Source organism: Ascaphus truei, chromosome 20 (assembly GCF_040206685.1).
Source record: "Ascaphus truei isolate aAscTru1 chromosome 20, aAscTru1.hap1, whole genome shotgun sequence".
In the NCBI taxonomy this organism is placed as follows: domain Eukaryota; kingdom Metazoa; phylum Chordata; class Amphibia; order Anura; family Ascaphidae; genus Ascaphus; species Ascaphus truei.
This window is the reverse complement of record NC_134502.1, coordinates 11,305,808-11,330,754: the sequence shown is the minus strand read 5'-3', so window position 1 is coordinate 11,330,754 and position 24,947 is coordinate 11,305,808. Positions and strand designations below refer to the sequence as shown.

The 24,947-nt window shown below is 37.9% G+C and overlaps 11 non-coding genes across 11 annotated transcripts; all 11 read left to right on the top strand.

Annotated features, from left to right (window-relative positions):
* The first annotated feature begins 1,602 nt into the window (after window positions 1-1,602).
* Window positions 1,603-1,675, top strand: TRNAM-CAU (transfer RNA methionine (anticodon CAU)). The gene has a single exon. It is a non-coding gene; the product is annotated as a tRNA-Met (tRNA).
* A 3,047-nt stretch (window positions 1,676-4,722) lies between these two features.
* On the top strand, window positions 4,723-4,795 carry TRNAM-CAU (transfer RNA methionine (anticodon CAU)). The gene has a single exon. It is a non-coding gene; the product is annotated as a tRNA-Met (tRNA).
* Window positions 4,796-6,024: 1,229 nt separating this feature from the next.
* Window positions 6,025-6,096, top strand: TRNAG-UCC (transfer RNA glycine (anticodon UCC)). Its single transcript has one exon. It is a non-coding gene; the product is annotated as a tRNA-Gly (tRNA).
* A 1,737-nt stretch (window positions 6,097-7,833) lies between these two features.
* TRNAM-CAU (transfer RNA methionine (anticodon CAU)) lies at window positions 7,834-7,906 on the top strand. Its single transcript has one exon. It is a non-coding gene; the product is annotated as a tRNA-Met (tRNA).
* A 1,234-nt stretch (window positions 7,907-9,140) lies between these two features.
* Window positions 9,141-9,212, top strand: TRNAG-UCC (transfer RNA glycine (anticodon UCC)). The gene has a single exon. It is a non-coding gene; the product is annotated as a tRNA-Gly (tRNA).
* A 1,738-nt stretch (window positions 9,213-10,950) lies between these two features.
* TRNAM-CAU (transfer RNA methionine (anticodon CAU)) lies at window positions 10,951-11,023 on the top strand. The gene has a single exon. It is a non-coding gene; the product is annotated as a tRNA-Met (tRNA).
* A 2,183-nt stretch (window positions 11,024-13,206) lies between these two features.
* TRNAM-CAU (transfer RNA methionine (anticodon CAU)) lies at window positions 13,207-13,279 on the top strand. The gene has a single exon. It is a non-coding gene; the product is annotated as a tRNA-Met (tRNA).
* Window positions 13,280-14,506: 1,227 nt separating this feature from the next.
* On the top strand, window positions 14,507-14,578 carry TRNAG-UCC (transfer RNA glycine (anticodon UCC)). Its single transcript has one exon. It is a non-coding gene; the product is annotated as a tRNA-Gly (tRNA).
* Window positions 14,579-16,313: 1,735 nt separating this feature from the next.
* TRNAM-CAU (transfer RNA methionine (anticodon CAU)) lies at window positions 16,314-16,386 on the top strand. Its single transcript has one exon. It is a non-coding gene; the product is annotated as a tRNA-Met (tRNA).
* A 1,228-nt stretch (window positions 16,387-17,614) lies between these two features.
* Window positions 17,615-17,686, top strand: TRNAG-UCC (transfer RNA glycine (anticodon UCC)). Its single transcript has one exon. It is a non-coding gene; the product is annotated as a tRNA-Gly (tRNA).
* A 1,738-nt stretch (window positions 17,687-19,424) lies between these two features.
* TRNAM-CAU (transfer RNA methionine (anticodon CAU)) lies at window positions 19,425-19,497 on the top strand. Its single transcript has one exon. It is a non-coding gene; the product is annotated as a tRNA-Met (tRNA).
* The last annotated feature ends 5,450 nt before the right edge of the window (window positions 19,498-24,947 follow it).

Below are 24,947 nucleotides of genomic sequence, written 5' to 3'. Positions count from 1 at the left end.
GGCAAGGACGACATACCTATATAAAGGCTAATTTTGTAAGCATCAAAACTCCAGAGTTATGAAGTGTAACATAAATCTTTTTGGACTTCAACTATTTTTTTGTACAATTAATTAACATCCAGAAAAGAAGTGGACGAAGAAAACATTAAAAGGCTAATAAGTGGTGCATGCGCGACACCAGATGGGATGGTCAAATATATTTATTTTTTGTTCACATTTGCATTTATGGTAGTAAATATTTGGTATTTTGTATGAATATTGCCACCAATCACACCAGTCACACCTTTGTTTACCGCGGTTGATTTCCTTGAATTACCTGGATTCCGATTTCTTTGGGTGCAATTCTTCGCGTATCTGCCAGGTGGCAGAAATGAATGAATACTAATGTGTACAGTACTGTGCTACTGCGTCAATTTACAGGTGTTTAAAAAACAAATAAAAGCCAAGTCTACAGAACCACAGTGGTCCATTGTGAATCGATCTTGGTCCTTAAAGACGCTGAAGACATTATCAAACTTAGGCGTTGCATAATAAAAACCTCTAAAACACAATGTTGTGGGCTTTTTTCTACATTCTTATCCCTGCACAATTGCTGACTGAACTAGACACCATGCGTACACCGTACACGTATAAGAAACCTGACTGTAGTTATGCATTTTTAATATGTTCTGCAATTAATGCTGCAACAGATAAGCTGGCGACTTTATCAGAAATATATGAATATTTCATTTCGAACTATGATTTTTACAAATGTTCACCTGACGTTCATGGGTGGAAGCGTTCGGTAAGGCAAACCTTAACTAACGACCATTGCTTTTTTCGCATTGTCCCTCCTCCCGAAGATAGAAGAGGGTATTGGTGTATGATCCCAGATTTGGCAACTGCAAAATGAGAAAGGTCGGGTTTAATCCATTACGTTTAAAGCTGCAGTTCAAGCTGCTGTTTAAAAAAAACAAATGTATTCCTGCATTGTGATTGACTGAGCAGTTACTACAGTAGATACAATTGGTGAACTGCTAGGGAGAGGGCGGGGCTCAAGAGCCAGAGCCTATCAGAAGGAGAAGGGGGCTGTCACTTTGGAAACGCTTCCTACAGTACAATAGAAACATTAAAAATGTCTTTCAAACATTTTAAAAAAAAATGTATGCTACAAGTTTGTTCTCATAGTACAGAACTAATTTATTTAAAAATGTTATTTCTATTACTATTGGGAAAAAAAAACCCAAATGAGACTCGAACCCACAATCCCTGGCTTAGGAGGCCATAGTTTCTTATGATATTTCATTATAATTTCAATTGTGCAATCATTCTTACTGCTTTACTACCAATAAAATACCAGTGAATGCTCAAATATTTCAAAACGAGGAAAAGAAAGCTAATTGGTGGTATAATTGTGAGCATAGCAGCCTTCCAAGCAGTTGACCTGGGTTCGGGTTCCTGGCCAACGCAGGTGTTATTATTTTTAAATACTAAACCATTATTTAGCAAATCATGTTTGCGTGCAGATATAGGACATAGTTACAGTGTGCGTAAAAACAGCTTTTTTAATGTAATATTGATTCTGGCATTTTGTTAATTTCTTTTTCATAGCAAAAAGTATATGCCTCGTTAGCGCAGTAGGTAGCGCGTCAGTCTCATAATCTGAAGGTCGTGAGTTTGATCCTCACATGGGGCATTACTTTTCATTTACTTTTTAATACAAATGTATTTCCTTTTTGTTCACATTTGCATTTACTGTACGGTAGTAAATATTTTGTATTTTGTATGAATATTGTTGTATCACTTTTATGTAACTATTGTTTTTTATAAATATTTGTAAATATTAATAAAAACTCATTGACCAATTGCAGTACGCTCATGCCATCCAACAAACAACAAAAAAATGCGACGACCCCACGGGATGCCTCCTTTGTCTTTTAAAAACACAGTATGGGAACTAAAGATCAAGAAGCGTTGGTCGCAGGTGAAGACGCAGACCCAGAACCAGACTCCAAGGAGGAAGTAGACACCCCACTCACTCATAAAGAAATGCTGGTATTTGTTCAGGATATCAAGAGCTCTTTTCACTCTGAGATACACAGCATCCACCGCAGTCTCAAAGACAAAATAGCGTCGATAGGAGACCATATTGCGGACTTGGAAGAGAAGGTAGCTACAAACGCTCATGCTCAAGAAACCCAGGCCCAGGAAGTCCATGAGCTAAAACCCCAAGTTAAAATAATCTTTGAGAAACTGGAGAACACAGAGAACCGGTCAAGACACAACAAACTGCAGATCAGAGGAGTGCCGGAAGAAGTGGACAATGCCAAATTAGACACATATCTTACCTGGATTTTCACGTCCCTTCTACCAGAAACATTGGTAGATAAACTCATGATGGACAGAGCTCACAGGCTTCCTAGACCTAAAAATCTTGACCTAGCAAAGCCACGGGATGTGATCACACGTCTGCACTATATCCGTACCAAAGAGGAGTACTAGATCATTTAGTGTTTCAAGTCATGTGGCAGAGAACGAGTGTTTTTACTTTGATCAGATTCTGATTCCCCATTAGATTTCTCTTATTTAGAGAGAAGAATAATTTAATACAGCACTAGAGCTTTGGAAATGTGTTGTTTTTTATATACTATTATTCCTATAAAAATGGTTTATTAAGGCAGGGGTGCACAAACTTGGGGCCCTTGATTATTTATGGGGGATACGGAGCTTACAGAGGCTCCGCTCTCTTCCTGAAAATCTTGCCTCAATATATAAATGCACTCATAACTTCCTTTTTCTAATACTTAGACAGACGCCATTTCACTGGTGGCGTCTTTGCTCTCCACATGCAAACATGCAAACATGCACACATGCACCTAATTTTTCCAGTCTTAATTCTTTTTTATAACTGCCATTTATGCTATCTTTATACAGCGTTGGTGGTATAGTGGTGAGCATAGCTGCCTTCCAAGCAGTTGACCCGGGTTCAATTCCCAGCCAACGCAGGTGTTGCTATTTTTAAATACTAAAACATTATTATGAAATCATCTTTGCGTGCTGATATATGTATGTGGTTTGTGCTAGTTTTATCTCTTTTTGATGACTTCCTAGTGACTCAACTCGGAATCATTTTAACTTTTTGGCAAGGACGACATACCTATATAAAGGCTAATTTTGTAAGCATCAAAACTCCAGAGTTATGAAGTGTAACATAAATCTTTTTGGACTTCAACTATTTTTTTGTACAATTAATTAACATCCAGAAAAGAAGTGGACGAAGAAAACATTAAAAGGCTAATAAGTGGTGCATGCGTGACACCAGATGGGATGGTCAAATATATTTATTTTTTGTTCACATTTGCATTTATGGTAGTAAATATTTGGTATTTTGTATGAATATTGCCACCAATCACACCAGTCACACCTTTGTTTACCGCGGTTGATTTCCTTGAATTACCTGGATTCCGATTTCTTTGGGTGCAATTCTTCGCGTATCTGCCAGGTGGCAGAAATGAATGAATACTAATGTGTACAGTACTGTGTTACTGCGTCAATTTACAGGTGTTTAAAAAACAAATAAAAGCCAAGTCTACAGAACCACAGTGGTCCATTGTGAATCGATCTTGGTCCTTAAAGACGCTGAAGACGTTATCAAACTTAGGCGTTGCATAATAAAAACCTCTAAAACACAATGTTGTGGGCTTTTTTCTACATTCTTATCCCTGCACAATTGCTGACTGAACTAGACACCATGCGTACACCGTACACGTATAAGAAACCTGACTGTAGTTATGCATTTTTAATATGTTCTGCAATTAATGCTGCAACAGATAAGCTGGCGACTTTATCAGAAATATATGAATATTTCATTTCGAACTATGATTTTTACAAATGTTCACCTGACGTTCATGGGTGGAAGCGTTCGGTAAGGCAAACCTTAACTAACGACCATTGCTTTTTTCGCATTGTCCCTCCTCCCGAAGATAGAAGAGGGTATTGGTGTATGATCCCAGATTTGGCAACTGCAAAATGAGAAAGGTCGGGTTTAATCCATTACGTTTAAAGCTGCAGTTCAAGCTGCTGTTTAAAAAAAACAAATGTATTCCTGCATTGTGATTGACTGAGCAGTTACTACAGTAGATACAATTGGTGAACTGCTAGGGAGAGGGCGGGGCTCAAGAGCCAGAGCCTATCAGAAGGAGAAGGGGGCTGTCACTTTGGAAACGCTTCCTACAGTACAATAGAAACATTAAAAATGTCTTTCAAACATTTTAAAAAAAAATGTATGCTACAAGTTTGTTCTCATAGTACAGAACCAATTTATTTAAAAATGTTATTTCTATTACTATTGGGAAAAAAAAACCCAAATGAGACTCGAACCCACAATCCCTGGCTTAGGAGGCCATAGTTTCTTATGATATTTCATTATAATTTCAATTGTGCAATCATTCTTACTGCTTTACTACCAATAAAATACCAGTGAATGCTCAAATATTTCAAAACGAGGAAAAGAAAGCTAATTGGTGGTATAATTGTGAGCATAGCAGCCTTCCAAGCAGTTGACCTGGGTTCGGGTTCCTGGCCAACGCAGGTGTTATTATTTTTAAATACTAAACCATTATTTAGCAAATCATGTTTGCGTGCAGATATAGGACATAGTTACAGTGTGCGTAAAAACAGCTTTTTTAATGTAATATTGATTCTGGCATTTTGTTAATTTCTTTTTCATAGCTAAAAGTATATGCCTCGTTAGCGCAGTAGGTAGCGCGTCAGTCTCATAATCTGAAGGTCGTGAGTTTGATCCTCACATGGGGCATTACTTTTCATTTACTTTTTAATACAAATGTATTTCCTTTTTGTTCACATTTGCATTTACTGTACGGTAGTAAATATTTTGTATTTTGTATGAATATTGTTGTATCACTTTTATGTAACTATTGTTTTTTATAAATATTTGTAAATATTAATAAAAACTCATTGACCAATTACAGTACGCTCATGCCATCCAACAAACAACAAAAAAATGTGACGACCCCACGGGATGCCTCCTTTGTCTTTTAAAAACACAGTATGGGAACTAAAGATCAAGAAGCGTTGGTCGCAGGTGAAGACGCAGACCCAGAACCAGACTCCAAGGAGGAAGTAGACACCCCACTCACTCATAAAGAAATGCTGGTATTTGTTCAGGATATCAAGAGCTCTTTTCACTCTGAGATACACAGCATCCACCGCAGTCTCAAAGACAAAATAGCGTCGATAGGAGACCATATTGCGGACTTGGAAGAGAAGGTAGCTACAAACGCTCATGCTCAAGAAACCCAGGCCCAGGAAGTCCATGAGCTAAAACCCCAAGTTAAAATAATCTTTGAGAAACTGGAGAACACAGAGAACCGGTCAAGACACAACAATCTGCAGATCAGAGGAGTGCCGGAAGATGTGGACAATGCCAAATTAGACACATATCTTACCTGGATTTTCACGTCCCTTCTACCAGAAACATTGGTAGATAAACTCATGATAGACATAGCTCACAGGCTTCCTAGTCCTAAAAATCGTGACCTAGCAAAGCCACGAGATGTGATCACACGTCTGCACTATATCCGTACCAAAGAGGAGTACTAGATCATTTAGTGTTTCAAGTCATGTGGCAGAGAACGAGCGTTTTTACTTTGATCAGATTCTGATTCCCCATTAGATTTCTCTTATTTAGAGAGAAGAAGAATTTAATACAGCACTAGAGCTTTGGAAATGTGTTGTTTTTTATATACTATTATTCCTATAAAAATGGTTTATTAAGGCAGGGGTGCACAAACTTGGGGCCCTTGATTATTTATGGGGGGTACGGAGCTTACAGAGGCTCCGCTCTCTTCCTGAAAATCTTGCCTCAATATATAAATGCACTCATAACTTCCTTTTTCTAATACTTAGACAGACGCCATTTCACTGGTGGCGTCTTTGCTCTCCACATGCAAACATGCACACATGCACCTAATTTTTCCAGTCTTAATTCTTTTTTATAACTGCCATTTCTGCTATCTTTATACAGCGTTGGTGGTATAGTGGTGAGCATAGCTGCCTTCCAAGCAGTTGACCCGGGTTCGATTCCCGGCCAACGCAGGTGTTGCTATTTTTAAATACTAAAACATTATTATGAAATCATCTTTGCGTGCTGATATATGTATGTGGTTTGTGCTAGTTTTATCTCTTTTTGATGACTTCCTAGTGACTCAACTCAGAATCATTTTAACTTTTTGGCAAGGACGACATACCTATATAAAGGCTAATTTTGTAAGCATCAAAACTCCAGAGTTATGAAGTGTAACATAAATCTTTTTGGACTTCAACTATTTTTTTGTACAATTAATTAACATCCAGAAAAGAAGTGGACGAAGAAAACATTAAAAGGCTAATAAGTGGTGCATGCGCGACACCAGATGGGATGGTCAAATATATTTATTTTTTGTTCACATTTGCATTTATGGTAGTAAATATTTGGTATTTTGTATGAATATTGCCACCAATCACACCAGTCACACCTTTGTTTACCGCGGTTGATTTCCTTGAATTACCTGGATTCCGATTTCTTTGGGTGCAATTCTTCGCGTATCTGCCAGGTGGCAGAAATGAATGAATACTAATGTGTACAGTACTGTGCTACTGCGTCAATTTACAGGTGTTTAAAAAACAAATAAAAGCCAAGTCTACAGAACCACAGTGGTCCATTGTGAATCGATCTTGGTCCTTAAAGACGCTGAAGACGTTATCAAACTTAGGCGTTGCATAATAAAAACCTCTAAAACACAATGTTGTGGGCTTTTTTCTACATTCTTATCCCTGCACAATTGCTGACTGAACTAGACACCATGTGTACACCGTACACGTATAAGAAACCTGACTGTAGTTATGCATTTTTAATATGTTCTGCAATTAATGCTGCAACAGATAAGCTGGCGACTTTATCAGAAATATATGAATATTTAATTTCGAACTATGATTTTTACAAATGTTCACCTGACGTTCATGGGTGGAAGCGTTCGGTAAGGCAAACCTTAACTAACGACCATTGCTTTTTTCGCATTGTCCCTCCTCCCGAAGATAGAAGAGGGTATTGGTGTATGATCCCAGATTTGGCAACTGCAAAAGGAGAAAGGTCGGGTTTAATCCATTACGTTTAAAGCTGCAGTTCAAGCTGCTGTTTAAAAAAAACAAATGTATTCCTGCATTGTGATTGACTGAGCAGTTACTACAGTAGATACAATTGGTGAACTTCTAGGGAGAGGGCGGGGCTCAAGAGCCAGAGCCTATCAGAAGGAGAAGGGGGCTGTCACTTTGGAAACGCTTCCTACAGTACAATAGAAACATTAAAAATGTCTTTCAAACATTTTTAAAAAAAAATGTATGCTACAAGTTTGTTCTCATAGTACAGAACTAATTTATTTAAAAATTTTATTTCTATTACTATTGGGGGAAAAAAACAGATGGGACTCGAACCCACAATACCTGGCTTAGGAGGCCATAGTTTCTTATGATATTTCATTATAATTTCAATTGTGCAATCATTCTTACTGCTTTACTACCAATAAAATACCAGTGAATGCTCAAATATTTCAAAACGAGGAAAAGAAAGCTAATTGGTGGTATAATTGTGAGCATAGCTGCCTTCCAAGCAGTTGACCTGGGTTCGGGTTCCTGGCCAACGCAGGTGTTATTATTTTTAAATACTAAACCATTATTTAGCAAATCATGTTTGCGTGCAGATATAGGACATATTTACAGTGTGCGTATAAACAGCTTTTTTAAAGTAATATTGATTCTGGCAATTTGTTAATTTCTTTTTCATTGCTAAAAGTATATGCCTCGTTAGCGCAGTAGGTAGCGTGTCAGTCTCATAATCTGAAGGTCGTGAGTTCGATCCTCACATGGGGCATTACTTTTCATTTACTTTTTAATACAAATGTATTTCCTTTTTGTTCACATTTGCCTTTACTGTACGGTAGTAAATATTTTGTATTTTGTATGAATATTGTTGTATCACTTTTATGTAACTATTGTTTTTTATAAATATTTGTAAATATTAATAAAAACTCATTGACCAATTACAGTACGCTCATGCCATCCAACAAACAACAAAAAAATGCGACGACCCCACGGGATGCCTCCTTTGTCTTTTGAAAACACAGTATGGGGACTAAAGATCAAGAAGCGTTGGTCGCGGGTGAAGACGCAGACCCAGAACCAGACTTCAAGGAGGAAGTAGACACCCCACTCACTCATAAAGAAATGCTGGTATTTGTTCAGGATATCAAGAGCTCTTTTCACTCTGAGATACACAGCATCCACCGCAGTCTCAAAGACAAAATAGCGTCTATAGGAGACCATATTGCGGACTTGGAAGAGAAGGTAGCTACAAACGCTCATGCTCAAGAAACCCAGGCCCAGGAAGTCCATGAGCTAAAACCCCAAGTTAAAATAATCTTTGAGAAACTGGAGAACATAGAGAACCGGTCAAGACACAACAATCTGCAGATCAGAGGAGTGCCGGAAGATGTGGACAATGCCAAATTAGACACATATCTTACCTGGATTTTCACGTCCCTTCTACCAGAAACATTGGTACTGTAGATAAACTCATGATAGACATAGCTCACAGGCTTCCTAGTCCTAAAAATCGTGACCTAGCAAAGCCACGAGATGTGATCACACGTCTGCACTATATCCGTACCAAAGAGGAGTACTAGATCATTTAGTGTTTCAAGTCATGTGGCAGAGAACGAGCGTTTTTACTTTGATCAGATTCTGATTCCCCATTAGATTTCTCTTATTTAGAGAGAAGAAGAATTTAATACAGCACTAGAGCTTTGGAAATGTGTTGTTTTTTATATACTATTATTCCTATAAAAATGGTTTATTAAGGCAGGGGTGCACAAACTTGGGGCCCTTGATTATTTATGGGGGGTACGGAGCTTACAGAGGCTTCACTCTCTTCCTGAAAATCTTGCCTCAATATATAAATGCACTCATAACTTCCTTTTTCTAATACTTAGACAGACGCCATTTCACTGGTGGCGTCTTTGCTCTCCACATGCAAACATGCACACATGCACCTAATTTTTCCAGTCTTAATTCTTTTTTATAACTGCCATTTATGCTATCTTTATACAGCGTTGGTGGTATAGTGGTGAGCATAGCTGCCTTCCAAGCAGTTGACCCGGGTTCGATTCCCGGCCAACGCAGGTGTTGCTATTTTTAAATACTAAAACATTATTATGAAATCATCTTTGCGTGCTGATATATGTATGTGGTTTGTGCTAGTTTTATCTCTTTTTGATGACTTCCTAGTGACTCAACTCGGAAACATTTTAACTTTTTGGCAAGGACGACATACCTATATAAAGGCTAATTTTGTAAGCCTCAAAACTCCAGAGTTATGAAGTGTAACATAAATCTTTTTGGACTTCAACTATTTTTTTGTACAATTAATTAACATCCAGAAAAGAAGTGGACGAAGAAAACATTAAAATGCTAATAAGTGGTGCATGCGCGACACCAGATGGGATGGTCAAATATATTTATTTTTTGTTCACATTTGCATTTATGGTAGTAAATATTTGGTATTTTGTATGAATATTGCCACCAATCACACCAGTCACACCTTTGTTTACCGCGGTTGATTTCCTTGAATTACCTGGATTCCGATTTCTTTGGGTGCAATTCTTCGCGTATCTGCCAGGTGGCAGAAATGAATGAATACTAATGTGTACAGTACTGTGCTACTGCGTCAATTTACAGGTGTTTAAAAAACAAATAAAAGCCAAGTCTACAGAACCACAGTGGTCCATTGTGAATCGATCTTGGTCCTTAAAGACGCTGAAGACGTTATCAAACTTAGGCGTTGCATAATAAAAACCTCTAAAACACAATGTTGTGGGCTTTTTTCTACATTCTTATCCCTGCACAATTGCTGACTGAACTAGACACCATGCGTACACCGTACACGTATAAGAAACCTGACTGTAGTTATGCATTTTTAATATGTTCTGCAATTAATGCTGCAACAGATAAGCTGGCGACTTTATCAGAAATATATGAATATTTCATTTCGAACTATGATTTTTACAAATGTTCACCTGACGTTCATGGGTGGAAGCGTTCGGTAAGGCAAACCTTAACTAACGACCATTGCTTTTTTCGCATTGTCCCTCCTCCCGAAGATAGAAGAGGGTATTGGTGTATGATCCCAGATTTGGCAACTGCAAAATGAGAAAGGTCGGGTTTAATCCATTACGTTTAAAGCTGCAGTTCAAGCTGCTGTTTAAAAAAAACAAATGTATTCCTGCATTGTGATTGACTGAGCAGTTACTACAGTAGATACAATTGGTGAACTGCTAGGGAGAGGGCGGGGCTCAAGAGCCAGAGCCTATCAGAAGGAGAAGGGGGCTGTCACTTTGGAAACGCTTCCTACAGTACAATAGAAACATTAAAAATGTCTTTCAAACATTTTTAAAAAAAATGTATGCTACACGTTTGTTCTCATAGTACAGAACTAATTTATTTAAAAATGTTATTTCTATTACTATTGGGGAAAAAAAACCCAAATGAGACTCGAACCCACAATCCCTGGCTTAGGAGGCCATAGTTTCTTATGATATTTCATTATAATTTCAATTGTGCAATCATTCTTACTGCTTTACTACCAATAAAATACCAGTGAATGCTCAAATATTTCAAAACGAGGAAAAGAAAGCTAATTGGTGGTATAATTGTGAGCATAGCTGCCTTCCAAGCAGTTGACCTGGGTTCGGGTTCCTGGCCAACGCAGGTGTTATTATTTTTATATACTAAACCATTATTTAGCAAATCATGTTTGCGTGCAGATATAGGACATAGTTACAGTGTGCGTAAAAACAGCTTTTTTAATGTAATATTGATTCTGGCAATTTGTTAATTTCTTTTTCATATCTAAAAGTATATGCCTCGTTAGCGCAGTAGGTAGCGCGTCAGTCTCATAATCTGAATGTCGCGAGTTTGATCCTCACATGGGGCATTACTTTTCATTTACTTTTTAATACAAATGTATTTCCTTTTTGTTCACATTTGCATTTACTGTACGGTAGTAAATATTTTGTATTTTGTATGAATATTGTTGTATCACTTTTATGTAACTATTGTTTTTTATAAATATTTGTAAATATTAATAAAAACTCATTGACCAATTACAGTACGCTCATGCCATCCAACAAACAACAAAAAAATGCGACGACCCCACGGGATGCCTCCTTTGTCTTTTAAAAACACAGTATGGGAACTAAAGATCAAGAAGCGTTGGTCGCGGGTGAAGACGCAGACCCAGAACCAGACTCCAAGGAGGAAGTAGACACCCCACTCACTCATAAAGAAATGCTGGTATTTGTTCAGGATATCAAGAGCTCTTTTCACTCTGAGATACACAGCATCCACCGCAGTTTCAAAGACAAAATAGCGTCGATAGGAGACCATATTGCGGACTTGGAAGAGAAGGTAGCTACAAACGCTCATGCTCAAGAAACCCAGGCCCAGGAAGTCCATGAGCTAAAACCCCAAGTTAAAATAATCTTTGAGAAACTGGAGAACACAGAGAACCGGTCAAGACACAACAATCTGCAGATCAGAGGAGTGCCGGAAGAAGTGGACAATGCCAAATTAGACACATATCTTACCTGGATTTTCACGTCCCTTCTACCAGAAACATTGGTAGATAAACTCATGATGGACAGAGCTCACAGGCTTCCTAGACCTAAAAATCTTGACCTAGCAAAGCCACGGGATGTGATCACACGTCTGCACTATATCCGTACCAAAGAGGAGTACTAGATCATTTAGTGTTTCAAGTCATGTGGCAGAGAACGAGCGTTTTTACTTTGATCAGATTCTGATTCCCCATTAGATTTCTCTTATTTAGAGAGAAGAATAATTTAATACAGCACTAGAGCTTTGGAAATGTGTTGTTTTTTATATACTATTATTCCTATAAAAATGGTTTATTAAGGCAGGGGTGCACAAACTTGGGGCCCTTGATTATTTATGGGGGGTACGGAGCTTACAGAGGCTCCGCTCTCTTCCTGAAAATCTTGCCTCAATATATAAATGGGAAGACGTTATCAAACTTAGGCGTTGCATAATAAAAACCTCTAAAACACAATGTTGTGGGCTTTTTTCTTCATTCTTATCCCTGCACAATTGCTGACTGAACTAGACACCATGTGTACACCGTACACGTATAAGAAACCTGACTGTAGTTATGCATTTTTAATATGCTCTGCAATTAATGCTGCAACAGATAAGCTGGTGACTTTATCAGAAATATATGAATATTTCATTTCGAACTATGATTTTTACAAATGTTCACCTGACGTTCATGGGTGGAAGCGTTCGGTAAGGCAAACCTTAACTAACGACCATTGCTTTTTTCGCATTGTCCCTCCTCCCGAAGATAGAAGAGGGTATTGGTGTATGATCCCAGATTTGGCAACTGCAAAATGAGAAAGGTCGGGTTTATTCCATTACGTTTAAAGCTGCAGTTCAAGCTGCTGTTTAAAAAAAACAAATGTATTCCTGCATTGTAATTGACTGAGCAGTTACTACAGTAGATACAATTGGTGAACTGCTAGGGAGTGGGCGGGGCTCAAGAGCCAGAGCCTATCAGAAGGAGAAGGGGGCTGTCTCTTTGGAAACGCTTCCTACAGTACAATAGAAACATTAAAAATGTCTTTCAAACATTTAAAAAAAATGTATGCTACAAGTTTGTTCTCATAGTACAGAACTAATTTATTTAAAATTTTTATTTCTATTACAATTGGTAAAAAAAAACTCAGATGGGACTCGAACCCACAATCCCTGGCTTAGGAGGCCATAGTTTCTTATGATATTTCATTATAATTTCAATTGTGCAATCATTCTTACTGCTTTACTACCAATAAAATACCAGTGAATGCTCAAATATTTCAAAACGAGGAAAAGAAAGCTAATTGGTGGTATAATTGTGAGCATAGCTGCCTTCCAAGCAGTTGACCTGGGTTCGGGTTCCTGGCCAACGCAGGTGTTATTATTTTTAAATACTAAACCATTATTTAGCAAATCATGTTTGCGTGCAGATATAGGACATAGTTACAGTGTGCGTAAAAACAGCTTTTTTAATGTAATATTGATTCTGGCAATTTGTTAATTTCTTTTTCATAGCTAGAAGTATATGCCTCGTTAGCGCAGTTGGTAGCGCGTCAGTCTCATAATCTGAAGGTCGTGAGTTCAATCCTCACATGGGGCATTACTTTTCATTTACTTTTTAATACAAATGTATTTCCTTTTTGTTCACTTTTCATTTACTGTACGGTAGTAAATATTTTGTATTTTGTATGAATATTGTTGTATCACTTTTATGTAACTATTGTTTTTTATAAATATTTGTAAATATTAATAAAAACTCATTGACCATTTACAGTACGCTCATGCCATCCAACAAACAAAAAAAAATGCGACGACCCCACGGGATGCCTCCTTTGTCTTTTAAAAACACAGTATGGGGACTAAAGATCAAGAAGCGTTGGTCGCGGGTGAAGACGCAGACCCAGAACCAGACTCCAAGGAGGAAGTAGACACCCCACTCACTCATAAAGAAATGCTGGTATTTGTTCAGGATATCAAGAGCTCTTTTCACTCTGAGATACACAGCATCCACCGCAGTCTCAAAGACAAAATAGCGTCTATAGGAGACCATATTGCGGACTTGGAAGAGAAGGTAGCTACAAACGCTCATGCTCAAGAAACCCAGGCCCAGGAAGTCCATGAGCTAAAACCCCAAGTTAAAATAATCTTTGAGAAACTGGAGAACACAGAGAACCGGTCAAGACACAACAATCTGCAGATCAGAGGAGTGCCGGAAGAAGTGGACAAAGCCAAATTAGACACATTTCTTACCTGGATTTTCACGTCCCTTCTACCAGAAACATTGGTAGATAAACTCATGATGGACATAGCTCACAGGCTTCCTAGACCTAAAAATCTTGACCTAGCAAATCCACGGGATGTGATCACACGTCTGCACTATATCCGTACCAAAGAGGAGTACTAGATCATTTAGTGTTTCAAGTCATGTGGCAGAGAACGAGTGTTTTTACTTTGATCAGATTCTGATTCCCCATTAGATTTCTCTTATTTAGAGAGAAGAATAATTTAATACAGCACTAGAGCTTTGGAAATGTGTTGTTTTTTATATACTATTATTCCTATAAAAATGGTTTATTAAGGCAGGGGTGCACAAACTTGGGGCCCTTGATTATTTATGGGGGGTACGGAGCTTACAGAGGCTCCGCTCTCTTCCTGAAAATCTTGCCTCAATATATAAATGCACTCATAACTTCCTTTTTCTAATACTTAGACAGACACCATTTCACTGGTGGCGTCTTTGCTCTCCACATGCAAACATGCACACATGCACCTAATTTTTCCAGTCTTAATTCTTTTTTATAACTGCCATTTATGCTATCTTTATACAGCGTTGGTGGTATAGTGGTGAGCATAGCTGCCTTCCAAGCAGTTGACCCGGGTTCGATTCCCGGCCAACGCAGGTGTTGCTATTTTTAAATACTAAAACATTATTATGAAATCATATTTGCGTGCTGATATATGTATGTGGTTTGTGCTAGTTTTATCTCTTTTTGATGACTTCCTAGTGACTCAACTCGGAATCATTTTAACTTTTTGGCAAGGACGACATACCTATATAAAGGCTAATTTTGTAAGCATCAAAACTCCAGAGTTATGAAGTGTAACATAAATCTTTTGGGACTTCAACTATTTTTTTGTACAATTAATTAACATCCAGAAAAGAAGTGGACGAAGAAAACATTAAAAGGCTAATAAGTGGTGCATGCGCGACACCAGATGGGATGGTCAAATATATTTATTTTTTGTTCACATTTGCATTTATGGTAGTAAATATTTGGTATTTTGTATGAATATTGCCACCAATCACACCAGTCACACCTTTATTTACCGCGGTTGATTTCCTTGAATTACCTGGATTCTGATTTCTTTGGGTGCAATTCTTCGCGTATCTGCCAGGTGGCAGAAATGAATGAACACTAATGTGTACAGTACTGTGCAACTGCGTCAATTTGCAGGTGTTTAAAAAACAAATAAAAGCCAAGTCTACAGAACCACAGTGGTCCATTGTGAATCGATCTTGGTCCTTAAAGACGCTGAAGACGTTATCAAACTTAGGCGTTGCATAATAAAAACCTCTAAAACACAATGTTGTGGGCTTTTTTCTTCATTCTTATCCCTGCACAATTGCTGACTGAACTAGACACCATGTGTACACCGTACACGTATAAGAAACCTGACTGTAGTTATGCATTTTTAATATGTTCTGCAATTAATGCTGCAACAGATAAGCTGGTGACTTTATCAGAAATATATGAATATTTCATTTCGAACTATGATTTTTACAAATGTTCACCTGACGTTCATGGGTGGAAGCAATCGGTAAGGCAAACCTTAACTAACGACCATTGCTTTTTTCGCATTGTCCCTCCTCCTGAAGATAGAAGAGGGTATTGGTGTATGATCCCAGATTTGGCAACTGCAAAATGAGAAAGGTCGGGTTTAATCCATTACGTTTAAAGCTGCAGTTCAAGCTGCTGTTTAAAAAAAACAAATGTATTCCTGCATTGTAATTGACTGAGCAGTTACTACAGTAGATACAATTGGTGAACTGCTAGGGAGTGGGCGGGGCTCAAGAGCCAGAGCCTATCAGAAGGAGAAGGGGGCTGTCTCTTTGGAAACGCTTCCTACAGTACAATAGAAACATTAAAAATGTCTTTCAAACATTTAAAAAAAATGTATGCTACAAGTTTGTTCTCATAGTACAAAACTAATTTATTTAAAAATGTTATTTCTATTACTATTGGAAAAAAAAAACCAGATAGAACTCGAACCCACAATCCCTGGCTTAAGAGGCCATAGTTTCTTATGATATTTCATTATAATTTCAATTGTGCAATCTTTCTTACTGCTTTACTACCAATAAAATACCAGTGAATGCTCAAATATTTCAAAACGAGGAAAAGAAAGCTAATTGGTGGTATAATTGTGAGCATAGCTGCCTTCCAAGCAGTTGACCTGGGTTCGGGTTCCTGGCCAACGCAGGTGTTATTATTTTTAAATACTAAACCATTATTTAGCAAATCATGTTTGCGTGCAGATATAGGACATATTTACAGTGTGCGTAAAAACAGCTTTTTTAAAGTAATATTGATTCTGGCAATTTGTTAATTTCTTTTTCATTGCTAAAAGTATATGCCTCGTTAGCGCAGTAGGTAGCGCGTCAGTCTCATAATCTGAAGGTCGTGAGTTCGATCCTCACATGGGGCATTACTTTTCATTTACTTTTTAATACAAATGTATTTCCTTTTTGTTCACATTTTCATTTACTGTACGGTAGTAAATATTTTGTATTTTGTATGAATATTGTTGTATCACTTTTATGTAACTATTGTTTTTTATAAATATTTGTAAATATTAATAAAAACTCATTGACCATTTACAGTACGCTCATGCCATCCAACAAACAAAAAAAAATGCGACGACCCCACGGGATGCCTCCTTTGTCTTTTAAAAACACAGTATGGGGACTAAAGATCAAGAAGCGTTGGTCGCGGGTGAAGACGCAGACCCAGAACCAGACTCCAAGGAGGAAGTAGACACCCCACTCACTCATAAAGAAATGCTGGTATTTGTTCAGGATATCAAGAGCTCTTTTCACTCTGAGATACACAGCATCCACCGCAGTCTCAAAGACAAAATAGCGTCTATAGGAGACCATATTGCGGACTTGGAAGAGAAGGTAGCTACAAACGCTCATGCTCAAGAAACCCAGGCCCAGGAAGTCCATGAGCTAAAACCCCAAGTTAAAATAATCTTTGAGAAACTGGAGAACACAGAGAACCGGTCAAGACACAACAATCTGCAGATCAGAGGAGTGCCGGAAGAAGTGGACAAAGCCAAATTAGACACATTTCTTACCTGGATTTTCACGTCCCTTCTACCAGAAACATTGGTAGATAAACTCATGATGGACATAGCTCACAGGCTTCCTAGACCTAAAAATCTTGACCTAGCAAATCCACGGGATGTGATCACACGTCTGCACTATATCCGTACCAAAGAGGAGTACTAGATCATTTAGTGTTTCAAGTCATGTGGCAGAGAACGAGTGTTTTTACTTTGATCAGATTCTGATTCCCCATTAGATTTCTCTTATTTAGAGAGAAGAATAATTTAATACAGCACTAGAGCTTTGGAAATGTGTTGTTTTTTATATACTATTATTCCTATAAAAATGGTTTATTAAGGCAGGGGTGCACAAACTTGGGGCCCTTGATTATTTATGGGGGGTACGGAGCTTACAGAGGCTCCGCTCTCTTCCTGAAAATCTTGCCTCAATATATAAATGCACTCATAACTTCCTTTTTCTAATACTTAGACAGACACCATTTCACTGGTGGCGTCTTTGCTCTCCACATGCAAACATGCACACATGCACCTAATTTTTCCAGTCTTAATTCTTTTTTATAACTGCCATTTATGCTATCTTTATACAGCGTTGGTGGTATAGTGGTGAGCATAGCTGCCTTCCAAGCAGTTGACCCGGGTTCGATTCCCGGCCAACGCAGGTGTTGCTATTTTTAAATACTAAAACATTATTATGAAATCATATTTGCGTGCTGATATATGTATGTGGTTTGTGCTAGTTTTATCTCTTTTTGATGACTTCCTAGTGACTCAACTCGGAATCATTTTAACTTTTTGGCAAGGACGACATACCTATATAAAGGCTAATTTTGTAAGCATCAAAACTCCAGAGTTATGAAGTGTAACATAAATCTTTTGGGACTTCAACTATTTTTTTGTACAATTAATTAACATCCAGAAAAGAAGTGGACGAAGAAAACATTAAAAGGCTAATAAGTGGTGCATGCGCGACACCAGATGGGATGGTCAAATATATTTATTTTTTGTTCACATTTGCATTTATGGTAGTAAATATTTTGTATTTTGTATGAATATTGCCACCAATCACACCAGTCACACCTTTGTTTACCGCGGTTGATTTCCTTGAATTACCTGGATTCTGATTTCTTTGGGTGCAATTCTTCGCGTATCTGCCAGGTGGCAGAAATGAATGAACACTAATGTGTACAGTACTGTGCAACTGCGTCAATTTGCAGGTGTTTAAAAAACAAATAAAAGCCAAGTCTACAGAACCACAGTGGTCCATTGTGAATCGATCTTGGTCCTTAAAGACGCTGAAGACGTTATCAAACTTAGGCGTTGCATAATAAAAACCTCTAAAACACAATGTTGTGGGCTTTTTTCTACATTCTTATCCCTGCACAATTGCTGACTGAACTAGACACCATGTGTACACCGTAAACGTATAAGAAACCTGACTGTAGTTATGCATTTTTAATATGTTCTGCAATTAATGCTGCAACAGATAAGCTGGCGACTTTATCAGAAATATATGAATATTTCATTTCGAACTATGATTTTTACAAATGTTCACCTGACGTTCATGGGTGGAAGCGTTCGGTAAGGCAAACCTTAACTAACGACCATTGCTTTTTTCGCATTGTCCCTCCTCCCGAAGATAGAAGAGGGTATTGGTGTATGATCCCAGATTTGGCAACTGCAAAATGAGAAAGGTCGGGTTTAATCCATTACGTTTAAAGCTGCAGTTCAAGCTGCTGTTTAAAAAAAACAAATGTATTCCTGCATTGTGATTGACTGAGCAGTTGCTACAGTAGATACAATTGGTGAACTGCTAGGGAGAGGGCGGGGCTCAAGAGCCAGAGCCTATCAGAAGGAGAAGGGGGCTGTCTCTTTGGAAACGCTTCCTACAGTACAATAGAAACATTAAAAATGTCTTTCAAACATTTAAAAAAAAAATGTATGCTACAAGTTTGTTCTCATAGTACAGAACCAATTTATTTAAAAATGTTATTTCTATTACTATTGGGGAAAAAAAACCCAGATGGGACTCGAACCTACAATCCCTGGGTTAGGATGCCATAGTTTCTTATGATATTTCATTATAATTTCAATTGTGCAATCTTTCTTACTGCTTTACTACCAATAAAATACCAGTGAATGCTCAAATATTTCAAAACGAGGAAAAGAAAGCTAATTGGTGGTATAATTGTGAGCATAGCTGCCTTCCAAGCAGTTGACCTGGGTTCGGGTTCCTGGCCAACGCAGGTGTTATTATTTTTAAATACTAAACCATTATTTAGCAAATCATGTTTGCGTGCTGATATAGGACATAGTTACAGTGTGCGTAAAAACAGCTTTTTTAATGTACTATTGATTCTGGCAATTTGTTAATTTCTTTTTCATAGCTAAAAGTATATGCCTTGTTAGCACAGTAGGTAGCGCGTCAGTCTCATAATCTGAAGGTCGTGAGTTCGATCCTCACATGGGGCATTACTTTTCATTTACTTTTTAATACAAATGTATTTCCTTTTGTTCACATTTGCATTTACTGTACGGTAGTTAATATTTTGTATTTTGTATGAATATTGTTGTATCATTTTTATGTAAGTATTGTTTTTTATAAATATTTGTAAATATTAATAAAAACTCATTGACCAATTACAGTACGCTCATGCCATCCAACAAACAACAACAAAATGCGACGACCCCACGGGATGCCTCCTTTGTCTTTTAAAAACACAGTATGGGAACTAAAGATCAAGAAGCGTTGGTCGCGGGTGAAGACGCAGACCCAGAACCAGACTCCAAGGAGGAAGTAGATACCCCACTCACTCATAAAGAAATGCTGGTATTTGTTCAGGATATCAAGAGCTCTTGTCACTCTGAGATACACAGCATCCACCGCAGTCTCAAAGACAAAATAGCGTCTATAGGAGACCATATTGCGGACTTGGAAGAGAAGGTAGCTACAACCGCTCATGCTCAAGAAACCCAGGCCCAGGAAGTCCATGAGCCATAACCCCAAGTAAAAATAATCTTTGAGAAACTGGAGAACACAGAGAACTGGTCAAGACACAACAATCTGCTGATCAGAGGATGCCTGAAGAAGTGGACAATGCCAAATTAGACACATATCTTACCTGGATTTTCACGTCCCTTCTACCAGAAACACTGGTAGATAAACTCATGATGGACAGAGCTCACAGGCTTCCTAGACCTAAAAATCTTGACCTAGCAAAGCCACGGGATGTAATCACACGTCTGCACTATATCCGTACCAAAGAGGAGTACTAGATCATTTAGTGTTTCATGTCATGTGGCAGAGAACGAGCGTTTTTACTTTGATCAGATTCTGATTCCCCATTAGATTTCTCTTATTTAGCGAGAAGAATAATTTAATACAGCACTAGAGCTTTGGAAATGTGTTGTTTTTTATATACTATTATTCCTATAAAAATGGTTTATTAAGGCAGGGGTGCACAAACTTGGGGCCCTTGAGTATTTATGGGGGGTACGGAGCTTACAGAGGCTCCGCTCTCTTCCTGAAAATCTTGCCTCAATATATAAATGCACTCATAACTTCCTTTTTCTAATACTTAGACAGACACCATTTCACTGGTGGCGTCTTTGCTCTCCACATGCAAACATGCACACATGCACCTAATTTTTCCAGTCTTAATTCTTTTTTATAACTGCCATTTATGCTATCTTTATACAGTGTTGGTGGTATAGTGGTGAGCATAGCTGCAGTCCAAGCAGTTGACCCGGGTTTGATTCCCGACCAACGCAGGTGTTGCTATTTTTAAATACTAAAACATTATTATGAAATCATCTTTGCGTGCTGATATATGTATGTGGTTTGTGCTTGTTTTATCTCTTTTTGATGACTTCCTAGTGACTCAACTCGGAATCATTTTAACTTTTTGGCAAGGACGACATACCTATATAAAGGCTAATTTTGTAAGCATCAAAACTCCAGAGTTATGAAGTGTAACATAAATCTTTTTGGACTTCAACTATTTTTTTGTACAATTAATTAACATCCAGAAAAGAAGTGGACGAAGAAAACATTAAAAGGCTAATAAGTGGTGCATGCGCGACACCAGATGGGATGGTCAAATATATTTATTTTTTGTTCACATTTGCCTTTATGGTAGTAAATATTTGGTATTTTGTATGAATATTGCCACCAATCACACCAGTCACACCTTTGTTTACCGCGGTTGATTTCCTTTAATTACCTGGATTCTGATTTCTTTGGGTGCAATTCCTCGCGTATCTGCCAGGTGGCAGAAATGAATGAATACTAATGTGTACAGTACTGTGCTACTGTGTCAATTTGCAGGTGTTTAAAAAACAAATAAAAGCCAAGTCTACAGAACCACAGTGGTCCATTGTGAATCGATCTTGGTCCTTAAAGACGCTGAAGACGTTATCAAACTTAGGCGTTGCATAATAAAAACCTCTACAACACAATGCTGTGGGCTTTTTTCTACATTCTTATCCCTGCACAATTGCTGACTGAACTAGACACCATGTGTACACCGTACACGTATAAGAAACCTGACTGTAGTTATGCATTTTTAATATGTTCTGCAATTAATGCTGCAACAGATAAGCTGGCGACTTTATCAGAAATATATGAATTTTTCATTTCGAACTATGATTTTTACAAATGTTCACCTGACGTTCATGGGTGGAAGCGTTCGGTAAGGCAAACCTTATTTACCGACCATTGCTTTTTTCGCATTGTCCCTCCTCCCGAAGATAGAAGAGGGTATTGGTGTATGATCCCAGATTTGGCAACTGCAAAACGAGAAAGGTCGGGTTTAATCCATTACGTTTAAAGCTGCAGTTCAAGCTGCTGTTTAAAAAAAACAAATGTATTCCTGCATTGTGATTGACTGAGCAGTTACTACAGTAGATACAATTGGTGAACTGCTAGGGAGAGGGTGGGGCTCAAGAGCCAGAGCCTATCAGAAGGAGAAGGTAATCTGGGTTCAATCCTACCTTCCTTTATCAAGTGTCGCCTTATGGTGAGTTATATCCTGCGCTAAGCAGAGAACACAAACCAAAATGTTGCACTTGAAAAAGTCTCGGCCACACTCTCACATATTAAGATATGGAGGGTATTGTGAGATTATTATTTATAAAGAAAGGGTACTCAGAGTTTGTATAAGAAAAGGTTTATCATTTATTGTATCACAACAATATTCAGAAATATCAGAAATATCAAAAATATCAGAACAAGCTTCTTATAAGCTAATGGCTAGCAGTTACAGTATGTTACCAATCCATTTCTAACTATGCAGAGATTATAACTAGATATGCATTGTCAATACTCACAAACCAAAAGATATTACGTCAGGTCAGCCAGTCCCAGTCTCATCTGTGTGACTTCACACTTAAGTTCGGTTCTCTCTCTCTGATCTAACATGGAGTCGGGCCAACCTATTATAGAGTGTATTGTTTACTGCGTACGTGTGTCACGTGTCATGTGTCCATACTCTGTGGTTTGTGACGTATGATGTTTACGAGTCAGAAGACTTACAGTTAGTGACGTATGATGTTTACGATCTCAGGACTTACAGTTAGTGACCCATGATATTTCATAAGTTACTGTTGAAACCACGGCGTGTTTACCGACGTAAGTTCCCCTTTTATGTCTATGTAACCTGTCCCAATATCCTGCCACTTCTGAGCAAAACAAGCTATTATTTCTATTACAAGAAAACCAGGATTTTAACAGTATACTCTAAGCTATACTAGGCCTTACAATGATACTATATATATATGTACCTGTGACCTGTATTCATTATGCATTATATGCCAGAAAATACCTGTAATCCATAACACCCTCTCCTACACATAATTATCATATTTTAGCAAATACAGAAAAAAAACTATCAAAGCAGAAAATATTAATTATGTGTACTTTTGGAAGACAGTGTCACAGCTCTCTGATGTTGATGAGCTTGAACTCACAGGAGTATGTGTCTGATCGCCAAAACACCCACAACTGCGCATATGTGCACAAGTTATTCCACGATGGGAAGGTATCAATTTGTAAAAATCACCCAATTGTAAAGCGGGTTGATGTTGGCTTTCATACACACTCAAGAGCGTAGTATTCCAACGGGCACCAAAACAATGTTGATGTTTATTACCTGAACATGCAAACAAAGTGGTACAATTATATGACCCGTGGCTAACAATGCTGATATGACCTTCTTCAATTGTATAAAAAGACATTTGAAATATTTGACGGTGAATGTCTCTACACTTGAAGTTGGGTTGATCACCAAGAGATAGCAAAGATTTCACTTGCCAAAAATTACATAACATTAGCAAGCTACGCGGTAGCAATGTCCCATTAGGTGTCAAAACAGAAAACGGTCCAGAGGAAGCAAGAGAGTCCTGATACATAAAGTCTTTCATTGTATCGTGAACTGCATGCACTTTGCGGGGTTTCCGATGTGGCAAAACCAGTTCATCTAAGTACATCCTCATGGAAGTTTGATAGGAACGTGGTAGACGCAAGATTTGTGAAGCATCTTTCTTTTCGTCTGTGTCCTTGCAACAAAGCATACTGCAGCAGGTTAGATTTGACCTGTGTGCTTAAAACAGTATATTAGTATCTAGGTAAAAATATAAGAATATATGCTATAAAGCAAAATGTGATTAAGCTGAACGCCTCTTCATCTTCATCTTCGGAAGAAATGAGAAAATACGAAGCAAAATAACAAGGATTATTATCCCTAAAATAAAAAACAATAGTGGTTTCAAATAACCTAGGATTCCAAACGCATTTCCTAGTCCACTAAAAATACTTTTACCAGTAGATTGTAGGCTAGTGCCTATTTTCGTCAAAAAATTACCTGTCATTGGCCAAAAAGTTTTCAATGATTCACCTAGTGTAGTTAACCACTGGGGAAAATCACCTGGGTGCAAATCAATACGTAGTAATTCACTGTGAACTCTCTGTAAAAGGGTATGTACTATATCATGTGTGAATCCTATAGTAACCTTTGTGAAAAGCATAAATAAGAAACAGAATCTGAGGGTTATTTTGAAACAGAATAACACGTGAATTTATTCAAGTCAAGTGCACAACGGAGACAGCTTTTGAAAAAAAGCTCTCTAAATAATAAACATGGTATGCCATATATTTATACCCTAAATCCTAAAAAGTGTCCTCCCTCAATGGGGGCTTGCGCGTCATTAATATTACCTCATTTTGTAATACATAACAATATTAAAGTTGATGTCATTTTGTAATACATAACAATATTGTATAACTACCTGTCAGCTAGAAACCATTCTGGGGTTAAATGGGATGTGCCTATTCTGTTGCCTAGCAATATGTTATGAGAATAAGTCTACTGCAAGAATCTAAGCTTATCTCATGGGTTCTCATAACTTTTAGCCTGTTTACTCTTTTAATTTGAAGCTGATTGGATGAGGAAGAATCAATAAAATTTTGCTAGGAGCGAAAACATTCCTGTCTGCTTTACACATTTGTTTATACAGAAACGAAACACAGAAATTAGACTCACAAAGACAAGACAAAATGGAGGATTGCAATATTCACACAAAATGACTTCATCCTAAATGCTGTTATGTTGTTATGCCAGACCCCCTAATGTCTCAACTTTGTCAGTCCCTCCTCTGATTCTTTAAAACATTGTTTTTGAGAATTATTGGTATGATTTTAGTCCAGAAACACGTTGGGAGGCACAAGGGTGCTCCATCATCTCATAATGCTGCTTGAGGGTGTAGGACAGTGCACGAGGGTGCCTGCCAAATGTAGTCAGAGTCTCGTAGTATGGCGTTATAGCCAAATTCTTTTCCAGAGTTAGAACATTGTACTTGGCATCTTCTTTCTTCAAGGGACTGCTGTAGATTGGTTCAGCAAACAATGGCATCATGTCTGCAGAGGG